Source organism: Bombus huntii, unplaced genomic scaffold (assembly GCF_024542735.1).
Source record: "Bombus huntii isolate Logan2020A unplaced genomic scaffold, iyBomHunt1.1 ctg00000061.1, whole genome shotgun sequence".
Classification (NCBI taxonomy): Eukaryota; Metazoa; Arthropoda; class Insecta; order Hymenoptera; family Apidae; genus Bombus; species Bombus huntii.
The window spans coordinates 403809-419202 of NW_026099322.1; the positions used below are offsets into that span (position 1 = coordinate 403809).

The 15394-nt window shown below is 35.7% G+C and overlaps 1 long non-coding RNA gene across 1 annotated transcript; it reads right to left on the minus strand.

Moving 5' to 3' along the window:
• Positions 1–3532: 3532 nt before the first annotated feature.
• Positions 3533–5063, minus strand: LOC126876011 (uncharacterized). The gene is made up of 3 exons (XR_007693869.1): positions 5028–5063; positions 3666–3781; positions 3533–3588 (listed from the first exon to the last, which is right to left on the minus strand). It is a non-coding gene; the product is annotated as an uncharacterized LOC126876011 (long non-coding RNA).
• Between the last annotated feature and the right edge of the window lie 10331 nt (positions 5064–15394).

The window sequence follows — 15394 nt, forward strand, 5'->3', positions numbered from 1 at the left end:
ATTTGCTACGATATGTGTAACTAATTGCTTCAGATCGCAGTCAGAATTAGCTCAAACTCGCGCTATATCTAAAAAAATGTTCTTAAGTTACACAGACGGTTGTCTGTCATCTCGGAAGATGCAGTCATTGAAATCAGCGTTTGAATGTCATATTTTCTGGATGATATAATTTTCATCGGTAAAATTAGAACATATGAATTATCACAAACCAGGAATTAAGCCAAGTTTACGCAACGTGTTTATGCACCAGTTATAGTTTACATAAGAAATTCCAAATTATTTACATAATACGTCATACTAATACGTCAAAAAATTCATTTACTAAAATCCATGTCTCATCGAAATATGAAAAATACGAAAAAGAAAGCAGGAAACTATGGAGAACGATAGAATTCGATCGAAGAATCGGTCTCGTTCGGATAAAGAGGCTCTAGAACGCACGCAGGCCTAGTGGCCCCGATACTGGAAGAGGCCTCCATTGTGCGAAACCCACGAAGATGGAGATAACGTAATGAAACTAACTGGCTTGCTCTGACCAATTAACCAACCCAACTACGGCATAATATTTAACGTACACTCGCCGCCTTCCCCTGTTCACGTGGCCACGTTTACGCGATGGATATAGCGTTACATGAAAACGCGTTGCGAGGGAATCTCGCGTGATGATGAATTCGCTCACGCGCATCATCCCAGCGTGAGTTACAAGTACCTTCACGCGATTGACGGATCAAATATTCAAGGCAATTCGATTGGAATTATATTCGTGGGCCATAAAAATATTCACCTTCGCGATTTTATCGATCTATTCAAGACAGATTGGAAATCGATGTGTCGGAGATGAAAGAACACCTGTCGGAGATAAAAGAACACCGGAGCCTTTGGAACTTTGGATAACCCCGCAACATTGTAACCTAGAGTCTACTAAAACAGTAATTAAACAATTGTAGTTATTCAATCCGATTGTAATTGTTCGAGATAGGTGATAGTGAGCTCTGGCTCGAGGCGATAGTCTGTCGCCCAACGTAGCCGCGGCCAACGGGATGACAAAAGGACGTACTCACAAAGTCTAAGTCTGGTTAAAACGTGAAATAACCACTGATCGCGAAGATGTTAGTCTTTAGTCGATGAGATCGCGAGCGAGAATGACTTTCCCGTCCCGATGATACCACGGAGGAAAACTATATTGGGGCGTGTCTAAGGACACGAGATCGGATTCGTCGAGAAAAGCCTCCGTTCAGAAAGTAAGGGAAATTGTCGTTGCCGCTAATTGGTCAATCTCTATACCGGTGGTTAGAAAGAGATGCTGGCTGTTTTCGAGGGGAAGTTGCTAGTGGGAGACGCCGCTCGTTGAAAAATTGGTCTCCCCTATTTTCCCGTAGTGGGGACAAAGATTGTTTGTCTGTTTGATGGACTTTAGTTGACTAAATCTTAAGATTTATAACGAGCCCTCGAGCTAGCTGAACATGTACTGTGGAGACGCATCGACATCTGGCAATTATCTTACTCCAGGAATAGGGTCTGCGCGTGGCGAGCCACGGGACAAAAACCGTTGGAATATTTACTGTCACGTGTCGCCACGAATATTTCTTTTAAGCTATAGGATTTTAAGCTTTTGAGCTATAGGATTACTCCATACCTTCGTTAAACAAAGCGTTCATTCCTTGGCCGCGGCAACGTTGGGCGACAGACTGTCGCCTCGAGCCAGAGCTCACTATCACCAATCTCGAACAATTACAATCGGATTAAATAACTACAATTGTTTAATTACTGCTATAGTAGACTCTAGGTTACAATGTTGCGGGGTTATCCAAAGTTCCAAAGGCTCCGGTGTTCTTTCATCTCCGACAGATGAAATATTTTTATTCTCTGATTTATAATTTTGGAAGTGTAAGGATTTCGTCGAGTGAACGAAGAATATTCGTAACGGAGTACCACGTCTTTAAATCAGGAATTTTTGATAAATAAGTAACGTAAGGTTTTCTGAAACAGATTACTGCAAAAAAAGAAATTCATCATAAATATTTATAATATTAGATAAATATTAAAAATGCCTTTTTATGCAAATGCGAGAGGTATATTACCATGAGACTGTGTTCGCATGATAACGATGATAATGGTCGCAGAAACTGTTTTTTGCCTAACGCTATTTTAACATAGACATCGTGTTTTTTGATGGTTACAAAAAAAAAAATTAAATTTTATAGATTATGTATAATCAATTAATTCAGTGATCAGAATTTTAAAGAAACTTTTTAATAGAATAAATGAGAACTCGAAAGGGCAAATACGTGGAATTGTAACGATGTGTTAAGGTGTAGGAAGATTTAAGATTAAGCTGTTACTGTTAATTTGTGTTTCCGCCTGTTTGCACGCGTCTGACCATAGACAGGCACGCTCTACTGCGGCTGCCAGGCATCCGCTGCACGTGAGCAATCGTATTTGAATATAACATCTGTTTGATTTGTTTTTACCAACTTTGTGTACCACTAATTACCAGTGGCGAAATTCAGAAATTATTCCTATTTCCTCGAAACAAAAAACATAGAATCTCGTCCTTTTAGATATATGATTTTACTTGGATATGTCTTACAGTTCGAACACCTAACCGATTTTCTGTACATTTAGTATTTATAATAATAGACTTTAGACTAGCTTCACGTACGAATATACAGGGTGGTTGGTAACTGGTGGTACAAGCGGAAAGGGGGTGATTCTACGCGAAAAAAGAAAATATAGAATAGAAATCTTTCGTTCGAGGCTTTGTTTTCGAGAAAATCAACTTTGAATCTTATCTCGTTATAACGGATCTCACTGTAGATCGTTGTCTCGATGGAAAAATTAAGAAAAAAATTTTTATTCTATATTTTCGACTTCTTTCACCCCCTTTCCGCTTGTACCATCAGTTACCATCCACATCCATTCCATATACATCCTGTCCATAAAATTATGAAATACCTACATTTTTCAATTATGTTCAAAATTCTACAGACCTCCCCCTTCCCCGAAATCTCATTTTGCGCTTTCGTCAATCATAAAAGTTTATTTGCGAAAACAAGCAGCCCAAGAAGAACAATTTGCGTCAGTCTAAAATTACCATCACGCATCAAGGAACGTACCTGACGTCAACAAACCTGAAGTCCCTCCCATATTTAACTCTACTAAGCCAACCACGGGAGTTCCGCGTTCAAAATACCAATCGTTCGTTTATTTGCATGAGAAAAGATTTGTCGGTGGCTGGGGAGGAAACGAGCCGAAGCGCGGATAGGTGAATGTCGGAAGAGAAGGGGAAAACCTTCCGAGTCCTGAAACAATTTTCGTTTCGAACAGCTCGTCCTGCTGGTGGGGAGGGTTGCATAAATATTCGAGGTTGCGCATCGTGCTCGACATAGCTGGAAACTGCTGGCAAGCGAACAAGTGGTGGAGAAGGAGCACCAGGACCTTAGTTTCGCCACAGCTCAGTACCAGTTGCGCTCCATACGAGTGTTCATCCAACCTGCTCGAAAGGGTGGAATTCCAACGTGAAGATATTGAGTTCGGTGACATCGGTGAGTTTAAATCCACTATATCTTCTATGAAATCATCGTGACGCTAAATGTAGTTACAAGAAATCATTCTAATTTATTTCTGTGTGTAATTTCTTTTCTTCATTTCGCGTGGTTTCTTACTTGGTCAAAAAGGTGAGGAACTTTTATGCGAGGATACTGTTGATAAATTTGCATCGTCCATCCTTTATTGAATTTATACGCAAGACCATCGACGTTGAGTTTCGCTCGATCATTGTCTATCGAATAATTATAAAATTTATTCTGATTTTTGTGCGTCTTCGGTCCCTTCCTTAGCTTTGTCCGATTCTTTTTTATTTGATCTGATTGATTGTAGCAATTTAAATACGAGGAGACTGCTGGTCAGTTCGAATCGATTATTTTCTGTGCAGTAATCGTAGCAAAATGAATATATTCTAATTTATACGTGTCCTTTGTCCCACTTTGTGCCCGCTCTTTTTCCCCTACTTTCTACTGTTTCGAGGCATGAATGAATCCTCTGAACTTGTTGCTCTGGCAGTGAATGAAAAGTGAAGTTTAGGATTGGAAAGTGAAATGAAAGTTTCAATTCCTCGCTTGTGTTTCACTTGTGGAAAGAATCTTCATCAGAAGTTTGACATTTTTGATAGACGCAAGTTTTTGTGCTTACATTTAGATTTTAGAAAGAATTTTGAATTGTATATGTCGATTACGTATATTGGTCATTTAAAAAAATCATAAACACTGTTCAAACTTCTAAGGTACAATGAGAAAAATACAATGTTCATCATTTTATCTTTCCCATGCATTACTGTACTATTACTTAGTGCTGGAAGTTATAAATACCTCTTGTCGTAACTTATCAAAATGTTCTGCTCAATGATATAGTCCCATTCATCCCCTGTCATTCCCACCCACCATTTACATCTCATAACATAATAATAAAACAGTACTTGACATGATTAATAACATATTAAAAGCATCACTTAGAAGAGATGAATTATTTCATAATATAAACTTTCATGTTTATTAATCCCTTAATGTTTTTGTATTCTAATACTTTTGTATATCGCTTATGCTGTAGGTTGAATATGCAAATTAATATTTTTATAGATATAATTTAAATAATACTCGATAATAGCACTGGATAATATTATATCGAGTACTATTCCTCGAATATTTTACACGTTTTTCCATATTACATAATGGAACATAATTTTTGTCTAAATTACGATGCTTCTAATTAAATTTAAATATAAACGAAAGATTGCTTTCCTTCAAAGTTATTGAAATTCGTAAGAAAAGCGAAAGACAAAACAGAATCGATGTATCGATTAATTCCTTAAAAATTTTTACTCGATAACTGGCCCTTAACATTTCACGAACTATACGCGTTTTAATATTCATGGTTACAAGAAAGTAAGAAGAAAGAAGCCGAAATAGGTCGACGCGTGTTAGCGGCATATTTTTTATTCATGTACCCACTTCAAAGTCGTCTATACGTACCTCACCGACCTAATACGAACAGCTCTCTTTTCGGTCTCCTCCTTTTTATTTCTCTCGCATTTTTCTTCTTCCATTTCCTCCTGCCCCCCCCCTCTCTCTCTCGTTCGTTCCTTTGGCCTGGATATTTTTCGCGTGGTTCGAGCAACGATGAATTTCCGTGCCGCGAAATTGATGACACGAGGGATAATGAAAATTTATCGAGTATAATAGCCGACGTTCTGATCAAAGACCAAGCCAATCCGTGCCTAAAAAAAAAAAAAATTTTTGGATACCGTCAATGAAGCTGTATTATATTTACATATAAACTATATTATATATGGGACGCAGGTGTTCTATATTAAACATAGCTAAATATAGGTAAATGCAATTAAATAGAGTTAAATATACCGTAATGAAATATATTTAGTTTATGAAACTTTTCCTAAATTAAATGGGAAAATTATTCGCATAGCTGGAAATTCGTATAGTATCTATAATAAAAATTTATAAAATAACAAGACAGCTCAGAGGACTTTTCAATATTTTTTATTTCGATATATATATAGCATTTCCATTAATCTTCGTTTCAGATATTTTTAAAAGGTACTTATTAATATCACTTCTAGTCATTTTTTAACATTATTCGATAAAGTTACATTAACAAAATCGTGTTTTTCAATTATACCATTTACTACTCTTTATCTTCATGATTATAATTGATTATACAAGTATCCCATATATCGTAATGAAGCAATTGTGTATAGTTGTAGCATTGTAAAGTTATGACTCTGAGACAACAAAATCGTAAAAATTCTTAAAAAAAATTGGCTGACAGAATATCCTACCAAGTATTATTTTCAGCGAAGCAACAGGTTTTGTCAAACGTATAACCTTTATAAATTTCTGACGTAAAGTATTTCAAATCTATCTTCTCCAAAAAGAAGAACGTCGTAGGATAAAATTGTACATTTTAAAATGTACATTGTAAAATTATACATTTTCGATTTATTTCTTCACGTAGAAAATTTTACCTTATCCTTTATAGTACGATTAATGAGACACACTAAATATTTGAATGCTACGAAACTCGTAAGAACCAGTTGTACTATACTTTAACCAGTTACACATACTAAACGGTATCAAGTAACTTATCGATCAGTATCGCTTTCCTTTAATATGAAAGAACGAAATAAACGTAGAACAGAATTTTTACGAACAGAGAAAGTATTAGGTTGTCCGGAAAGTGTCTTTCTTTCGCAAGCGTGTCTTTTACAACGATGCACCTTCGTACAAACGTAAAACCAAGTCTGTGAAATTTATCTCAACAGAACAAATTGGATCGTACGTAATTCGACAAAATAATATAAAACAAAAAAACGTTGTGCGTCTATTATTTCCTCATAAAACGAAAGAAACTTCTTGGACAAGCTAATAGTTTTCGAAAGATTTACGACTTGTCTATGGAAGACGAGGGATTGAAAGAACGCCGAAGAATGAGGTTCAATGGATGAACCAGCAGGAAGTTCTCGAAGCAGCCGCGAATCGCGAGTATCCCCTCGAAAAGAGATGAAAGTGAATCGAAACTGTAAGACTGTTACGACTTTTCCTCTCCGATATTCGTGAATTGAATCACGGTCAACTCAGCTTGAAAGAGAAGTTCGATTAAAAACTTCTATTGTAAAATTCCTTAGTCACTCAGGCAGATCCATGCGATTAACTCTTAATTAGTATTCTTGATACAGCAATAGTTACTCAATTTTAGAGTTTCAATAATATACGTTGATTTGTATTTCGTACTTTACGTAATAAGTATCATTGATATTATTTACGGCATAACACTAAATAATAATTTAAATTTCAATATTGAAATTCTGTAATCATATATTAAAATATTGAAATTGTATACTGAAAGTATTTCATTCTGTTAGCTTAATTTGCTCAGGAGTCACGCTGATCACCTTCATAAATTCAAGCACAGAGAAAAATAACAGAAAACAATTACAAACGCTTTTGAAAATTTACCTTGGAGCCTGTGACTTTTTACAATTCTTTGCGATAGATAATTGCAAATTTGGAAAAATAGATCGTTCGTTTTTTAGCATGCTGAATATTAATTATATACTTAAATAATTAAATCGAGGAATTTTATATTAATTTTATATTTTTCACAAGGCTGATCAGTTTCTCGTGTGAAAATCTCAATGAAAAGAATTCATATGCTATTGTTAAATTAATCCTCGTCTTAAATTCTCGTTACTGATCTAATTTATACAAAATAAGGTTACACACTTGCAACAATAAAGAAGCTATAGAACGGCGAAGATATCCTCAAAGAAGGAGAGAAGAATCAATTATACGAGCCATTATTCGCCACTTACCTAATCTTAAATCTAACTGCAATTGTCCTTTGTTAATTTTATGATTTCCATTACGCGAATCGAGTTGAGTGTAAAAATTCTGTTTTACGACTAAACCATATTTACGACTAAACGAATCCTTACTCAACATATATATAAACATAAACATATATATAAACATTATAATGCAGAGATTGGAACACAATTCAATTTCGTGGACAGCATGTGTTCGTGATCAATCGACGCGTCAGATAATTTATTATTGAATAAACTGGCCGGTGGCGTCTGCGTTTCATGATTGGCAAGTCGATAACGATACAACCGATAGGTAACCGAAATAAATGTTCTACATCTGCGAAGTAAACGTTGTTCTACTAAGCTTTCGACGAGTGAATATTTCTCTTCTTTCTTTCCATCGATAAATCGCGTATCTCTTAGTAACATTCAACTAAATTTTACAAATTTCACCATAGGCAGAGTAATTCTATAGCCGAAAGATAGAAAAAAAGAAAAAAATGGAACAGCGAAAGAACCAAGTCAATTTCCCTCTTTCATCCAGTTTCAGAGCGAAATACGACATATATGATATTTTCATGCTTCAATTTACGATCAAAGGATATTCAGAGTCGCAACTTTTTATCGAATCGAAACTCCCAAGCTGCATGTTTCACGCAGAGGAAATGGGAGAAAGAGTTACATAAACACTGATAAGTGAGCCAGTGAGAAGTTAAATTGATCGATTCCATTTTTAAACAAGTTTTTTCGTTCTAAGATCCGATCGACTAAATCGCTACACTCACTGCTGATATTTATTTAAATTTATGTTTTTATAGAGCGCGACGAAGGAGAAGAACCTAGACAGAAATTTATTTTACTTACTGAACTATTAATAGCTGCTAGACTTTGCATATTTGTACACTTTCGCGCGTATTTTTACATCTTTCAATTTACCGTAAAACCTTATTCACATTGAACTCTTCAGAAACCAAACGATTAATCTCAATAGAGTCAACCTTCTTTACAAACAAGGTATTTCTATATTGCAACTATTTTGAAACATATACATGTATGAAATATAAACATATTTTTCATCCTAATTCCGGACACTCTTTTCACATGGATTTCGTCAAAATTATGCGGCCTTGCGATTAAAAGAAATTTTCTCGAGAAGTGTCGCGATTAGGCAACTTATTGGTATTAACAGATTATTAACAGAAAGACAAAATAAACTCCGTTACACAAATCGGATGATCAAGTTTTCGGAGGAGAAAGAGAAAGAGACAGAGAGGGGGGGAGAGAGAGAGAGAGAGAGAGAGAGAGAGAGAGAGAAACAAGATTTATTGAAGGGAGGATGAGGGAACGGAAACACTTTGAGGAAACACTTTGAGCTCTATGCTTCGACCTGTCCAGCCGCCAATCGAATTAGCGTGCCATCCAGCATTGATTTTGCGTCCATATCGTGGAACCATGCCGTATTTATTGTTTACCAGGTTTCCTGTGTCCTATGAATTTCAGTTTTTCCGCAAGATGCCGCAAGATGCAGCTCGTTTTCCTTAGACTCCGATGTGAAATCGCGCGAAAAAGTAAGAATGAAGGCGTTTCCATTGGATCGCGATTGCACTTTATCGTATTAATTAACTCGACATTACAGCGTAGTCCTAGAAAATCGTATTAATCGAGGTAATCCGATGCAATTGATTCACGGCCAGCGTACTGCTGCGCATCACGCGAGTCGTTGTCTCAATTATTGAATTGCTCGTTGCGAAGTATGGTAGCGGAACCTCGGAAACGAAATTAACGATGTAATTGGGGACAGGATGCATTGTAACGATGGAAAATATTTTAGTTATAACAGCTAATTCGAAGGTTGAAAAATATCGATCGAACTGTTTGCTGGTGTTCGCCCAAGGATTCGAACATGTAGGGGTATAGTGGTTGAACAATTAGATCTGGTCATATCTGTTAATTTTTCTGTCGTTATTGTATAATTCATTGTATTCTTTGGTTTACTATATACACGTATCCCGTTTGATAAATTATATTTCTAATTTTCGTTAATAATATTAATACTTTGCATTCGAAGGTTTCATTTATTCATATTACCAGATACTCCAAGTAATTTCAGTAGAAAGAACGTGTTTTCGTATAATTGGTTAAATATATGCGTAGAATGAAGAGTCATAGCCGCATCACTCATCACCTACTCACTCACTCACTATCATCGCGCAGTGCGATACGATTTTGCTTGGTAGTGTAATATATCTTCGGCCAATACGTCGGTTTATTTTTCTGATTGTATCTTACCTGTTCGTTGCAAGAATACGTGAGATAATTATGATTTGACAGGTTAAGGACAAATTTTTAATTTATTGATTTATTAAATTTTTAATTTATTAATTATTTAATTTATTTGATATTATTAGCGGAGCCCTCGATTGCGAAGGGTTATAGTAGCGTCGAATAAAATTGAAATTGTTAATAGATCATTTTCTGATATTATATTTCAATGGATCTTCGTGGAAATTGGAATAATGTCTGATTCTATTATTTATCTTAGAAAACTTGAAAAACTAATTAATTATTCGTATCGAATTAGTAATATTCGTTTGTTTGTAAAATGTACTTGTCAAGATAGTATTATATAAAAATGCTGAATCTCGACAGGTTAATTTCTCATGTGAGTTTTCACGAAGCTTGAAAAAATAGAATTTGTAATTAGTGTTATTTGCAACAGACATTTATTTTCCCTGAAACCTATGTAGGTCACAAATATTCCTAGTAGCAATGCGTGTGAACTACATTCGCTTCTCTATGTACGTACATATGTACTCTCAAAATTTCATTAAAATCGTTCTTACGTTATTTTAAAATCCATTCTAAAATCGATTCTATGGTGACAACCAACGGTGTAACTTTATAATTCGACGAAATTTTCCAATGCATTTCAAACAGACAAATTTTTACAATCCCAATATAGAGAAGGTATAAAAATAAAATAGTTATTTTTCTTGCTCGGTTCTAGATGAGAACAATAAAAGTTGCGTGGACAGTGATTAAATTGCTTTAAGGAAAAACCTCCTATTTTTTGTTTTATATATTGACTTTTTGTTGCAATATTTTCCAAGAGCTTCGACTGGCATCGAGTCGTATAAAATCGCAGAAAAAGGCGCTAGTATTCTTTATAGTTGCATAGCTTCCATCATCGCCTGGGTAATAGGCCTCGCTTCGTCTTTGACGCGACAATCTCGTTACCAAGACTTCGATCTTCGAGTTGCTTAATGCGATATCGACATCAGAACGATGCCTCGACGAGCAATTCATCAAAAAAGTTTTTTAAATCTTATTCGTGTAATCTCGAAAGTGACTCGATATTGACCGAGAATAATACGATGTTTCATTTATTTGTCGAAGCTTGGGTGAAAATTTTCCGCCGACAGATTTTTGATTGCAACCAACGACATTTGAAATTACTGACACGAGAAATAGAAATTTATTGTCATAACTAGCAACGTTGTAAATTGTTCGTATTTGCTTTGATACGAAGATGAATTGGAAATTATTAAAATTTAACAATTTAATAGCATTTACAATTATTCGTATTATCTCATTTAATTATATCATAATTGACAATACAGAAGTGTCACTGTTTCTGTATACCTAAATATATTATGTAGTATCGTTTGTTTTTTTACAATAACTGTGCAATTCCATCGTATTGATGCCTTTTCTACTGTAATTCTACTCCTAACTAATTACATTGAATCAACGTCAGTCATTCGCATAATAACAATTCTATTCCCTGATATTCCCAACCCGAAAGCAAATATCCTCTTCCAAATTGTTGCGTATGTATAACCATCCGATTTCTATAGTGATATATTAGCCGTACTGTATTATGTGGATTCTTCGTTGTACGAACGTAAGTAGTCAAGTGAAATTTGTGATGTTCCTTGATCTATGTACGTTACGATCAGTTTGCAACAGGCAGTTTTCCCGAGTCGTTGCACGTTCAGCAAGAAATTAATCAGCAGTGAAGAAAAATATAAAGTTCCCCTGTATTTCTAACTTTGTACTCTGTAATGTCACGGTTTCTAATCTTTCATCCATAGTTCACACTTTAAGAAAAATTAATCAATTACATTAATTACGTTGCTTAAAATCATCGAATTTATCTAGTCGGTTAAGCGTGTAAAATCGACGAACGGAAGATTATTCAATGAGAAAACTCGACATTACAAAAATGAACGTTTGCCCATGTTGAAGTAGCATTTAAAGGATGAACGCGATACTCAGCGTCGAGTCGAAAACGTTTCGAGTTCGAGTTTCTATTCGCCTCCATATGAACCCATTGAATAATCGATACGAGTTGCTCGTTACACGGTAATTCCTTGCTTTCAAATTTGAAAGCCACCCCCATAGGCCCTGTTAATCGGTCAGACTAGCGCAGAGACGCGTTTCATTTGCTATAATTCGATCATCGGACGGTTTAGTTATCGTCGAATTTTGACGCTGCTTACCAGCAGATTAATCTCTAGCAAACAATTGATAGGCGTCACAAACAGACCAGTTGCTTCGTAGTTAGCGAGTCTCTGGACGTTCAGAATATGAGGATCCAGCTGATCCACCATTACAATTAATCGGATTAATTCTCACTCCCTCTCGCCAAGGGATATATGTAATTGATTTTCTGAATCAGGGATGGCTATTCCGATAATATACAGTAAATATAAAATATAGCGAAAATACATAGTAAATCGAATTTTTCCTTTTCATTTCTTAACTTTATCTGTTCTCAAGATACATAGCTTTTGCAGTTTTCCGTAATGGGACAGAAAGCGGAACGTCTTTAGGCTACCATCTTTTTCTTTTTACAATTTAAATTCGTTTCTTCAATGTCCGTTAGAACATTTTCCAGCCAATATTTTCTAAAATTTCACACGTATCCTTCCTTCGCTATAAGACGCGAGATACACGTGTACTTCAGCATCGACGTGTCTTCAACTCATCGATGCCTCTTTCTCGGCGTTTCCCATAGTCCGTTTTCCATTCTGTCCGCGTTTCAACCCCCGACCACATTTTCTGTGCAACGTGTACACACATCCAAATATGGGTTGACTGCGACACGGGAAAACTCAGCGTTAGAAACGAACGAAGAAACGCCTAACCATCGTGAAAGCGATGTGAACGCGGAAATCGGACGAGGCGAAGTTAATTTCGACTATCAGCCAGCTTTGGGCAATGAATCTCGACGATTTCCGCGAGCATATTGGACTTATCTGCTCCAGCACGCCTTACAATCACGATAACACCTTCTGTTGCACGCACGTGAACACGCAACCCCCTCGTTACCCTCGAAACGAGCGGTCAGAGATCCGTGAACAAGATTGAAGTTCGTTGCGGTTACGGAAGCCGTTTACGAGCCTATGGATTACGAGGGTCGTTTCGAAGAATGCAGTGAGCGATCCCATGGAGCGTAATTCTTAGCCCATTAACGGGCAACGTTGCGTTAGCGAATTTCATCTGTCACCTTTTCCCCAATGAATTTGCGTTATCGAATTCTATTTGTTAACATTATCACCACGACAAGCAATTCCAAGGATGAGCTTCGCGTTTACCTCGTCTCTACTTTTTCTATCTGGATTCTACAATTTCATGAGTTTCAAAGGATGTGGATAAAACGGCATTATGAGAAACTGTTGGTTGATTCTTCATGGGTTAACGTAGTTTTGAAGAAATTCTTCCAGGAACCGGGAAGAATATTAAACATTGAAATCGGATACAGTACCAATTCTGAGAACTTTGAAAATGACACGGTACCACAATGTCGCTATAGAGACCAATATAATGTTACTCTAGAGGCTTTCACTGCTCGAATTGTCACAATTATTTTTTATACTTCCGATCCTTGATCATGCCAAAGCGTTATTTTTAAAAAATAAAATATATAATAGAAGTGTGTATAGAACTGTTGAAAGGGTCCGTGTAACAGACTTTCGTCGATGATCTATACAACTAAAATTCTTAATATTAAATTCAATTCGTAGAATATTCAAATCTATCTATAGTTTGATCGAATCTTCGATTATAAATCGACGTAAAATTTTTGGATACTACAAGCGTAGCCATCGTTCAGTATCTCGTAAACGTCTGATGAAGAAGTACATGTTACAAGGCTTATACGTCAAATCTATAGAACACCTGAATATAACTGACTTCCCAATATTTCAATATTCCAGGTCCCATAGCTATATCGGATGTCGATTAATACGAAACATGAGAAGTCAATCAATCGATATGTTCAATGGCACGTAATCTTGATAAAAGCTGTACAAACTTGCAGTCCTTTCCTTGTTTATAACGGGAAATTGAATACTTTGTAATTAAATTGTAGAAACAGAAGCAATAAAATGTTGCGTGGCCTGTCGCAATAACGTAACGAATCGATATAATGGTTGCCACAGATTAATTAATTAATATCAATCCCGCGATCCTCCATCGCAGCTGTCTTTATTTCCGCGTAGTTTGTATCGAATTCGTCGCGTTTCATCGTGAGAAATCTTCAGCCGTTCCAAAAGTCTCGTAAAGATTAATCCTTCATAATTGAAGAGCGGAAGTAGATAAAGTTGCCAGTATCGAAACTAAAGTTTTCTGGGAAACGACTGTTTATGAGAAATTGTTTGTTTATGGAAATGTTATTTATTAGAAAAATATAACGATACTTATTTATTACGCATATTATAATACTTTATATAATTTTACGATATCTCTATTCTATCGTTTCAAAGATCTGTTAATTAACGATAAAAAAAATATCTTCTTTATATCTTAAGAGAAGATATGTAAGTCCATTATGTAGTTTGCTTAAGAAGGTCAGTAGAGATTTTCTTATCTGATGGGATAATTGAGGCAGATTTATCTACGCACATGTTCAAGCACGATGGAGGGAGTTTGCTGGCACATGGTGCACACAGTCTAATTTAGGGAACTAATCGTATAACATACATCATACACAACCTATATCACGTATGAAACGTTAAAAACTGTACGAATTATTATGATTACACTTCCCTTCATATTTAGTGATATTAACCTTCATACAAACAACCTCTTCAAGGAAAAACAAAATTCTTTTTCGAAAATGGCACTTCCAATTCTTCTTATTCTCACTATTTAATTGCTAGCCGTATCAAGTAACAACGAAAAAAATAATAATATCTAATCGTTAAGCAGGGCCATATTTTTGGGGATACAATTAAAAAAGTAAATCGTCGGTGGAATATTGTTTCACCTATCAAGAATTTTGGAAGATATAATTAGAAAGGTACAACCTGGGTAGAAAATTGTACTCCTTATCGAGCATTTTTGAAAATATAATTGAGAAAGTGGAATCTGGATAGAGAATTGTTTTACCTACGAAGCATTATAAAAAATAAGTTTAATAAAACTATACCTTGGATAGTTCATATATTTTTTCATATTATACGCATTCGTTAAAATTTTACACTCCCAAACATCCTGCTATACTTGCACAAAAAAGCGCAGTCTAGTAATATCCCCCTTACTGCTCCTCGCATTTTCTTTCTAATCATCTCTCGTTCGCTTTTCCTGATATTATTCTCATCGTAAGTTCAGAGTGGCGGTTTTTAAACTCAGGAACGCGCGGCTGTTCGTTAAATGAAATATCAAACGTAAGAATTGCCGCAGTCTTAACGCGAGATAATTCATTTCGTGGCAAAGAGCGCACGTCGTTGAATATTAATTCATATCTCATATAAGTTGCGAATAAAAAAAGCAGATAAAAGAGGACAAAAATCCGATAATTACCGCGAATCTTTACGCAATTTCAAGAAATACAAAAGAAATTTGTTTGTAAGCATGCTACTAAGTATTATTAGAAGTACTGTACTTTCGATATTTTACATATTCTTGCATATTTTCTACATTTTTCTGTATTTTTGTATCCTTAAACTTTCTGTAAACGCGTAAACGTCTGCGCTCTGACAATGACAAGGAAGATTCTACTGATAAAAA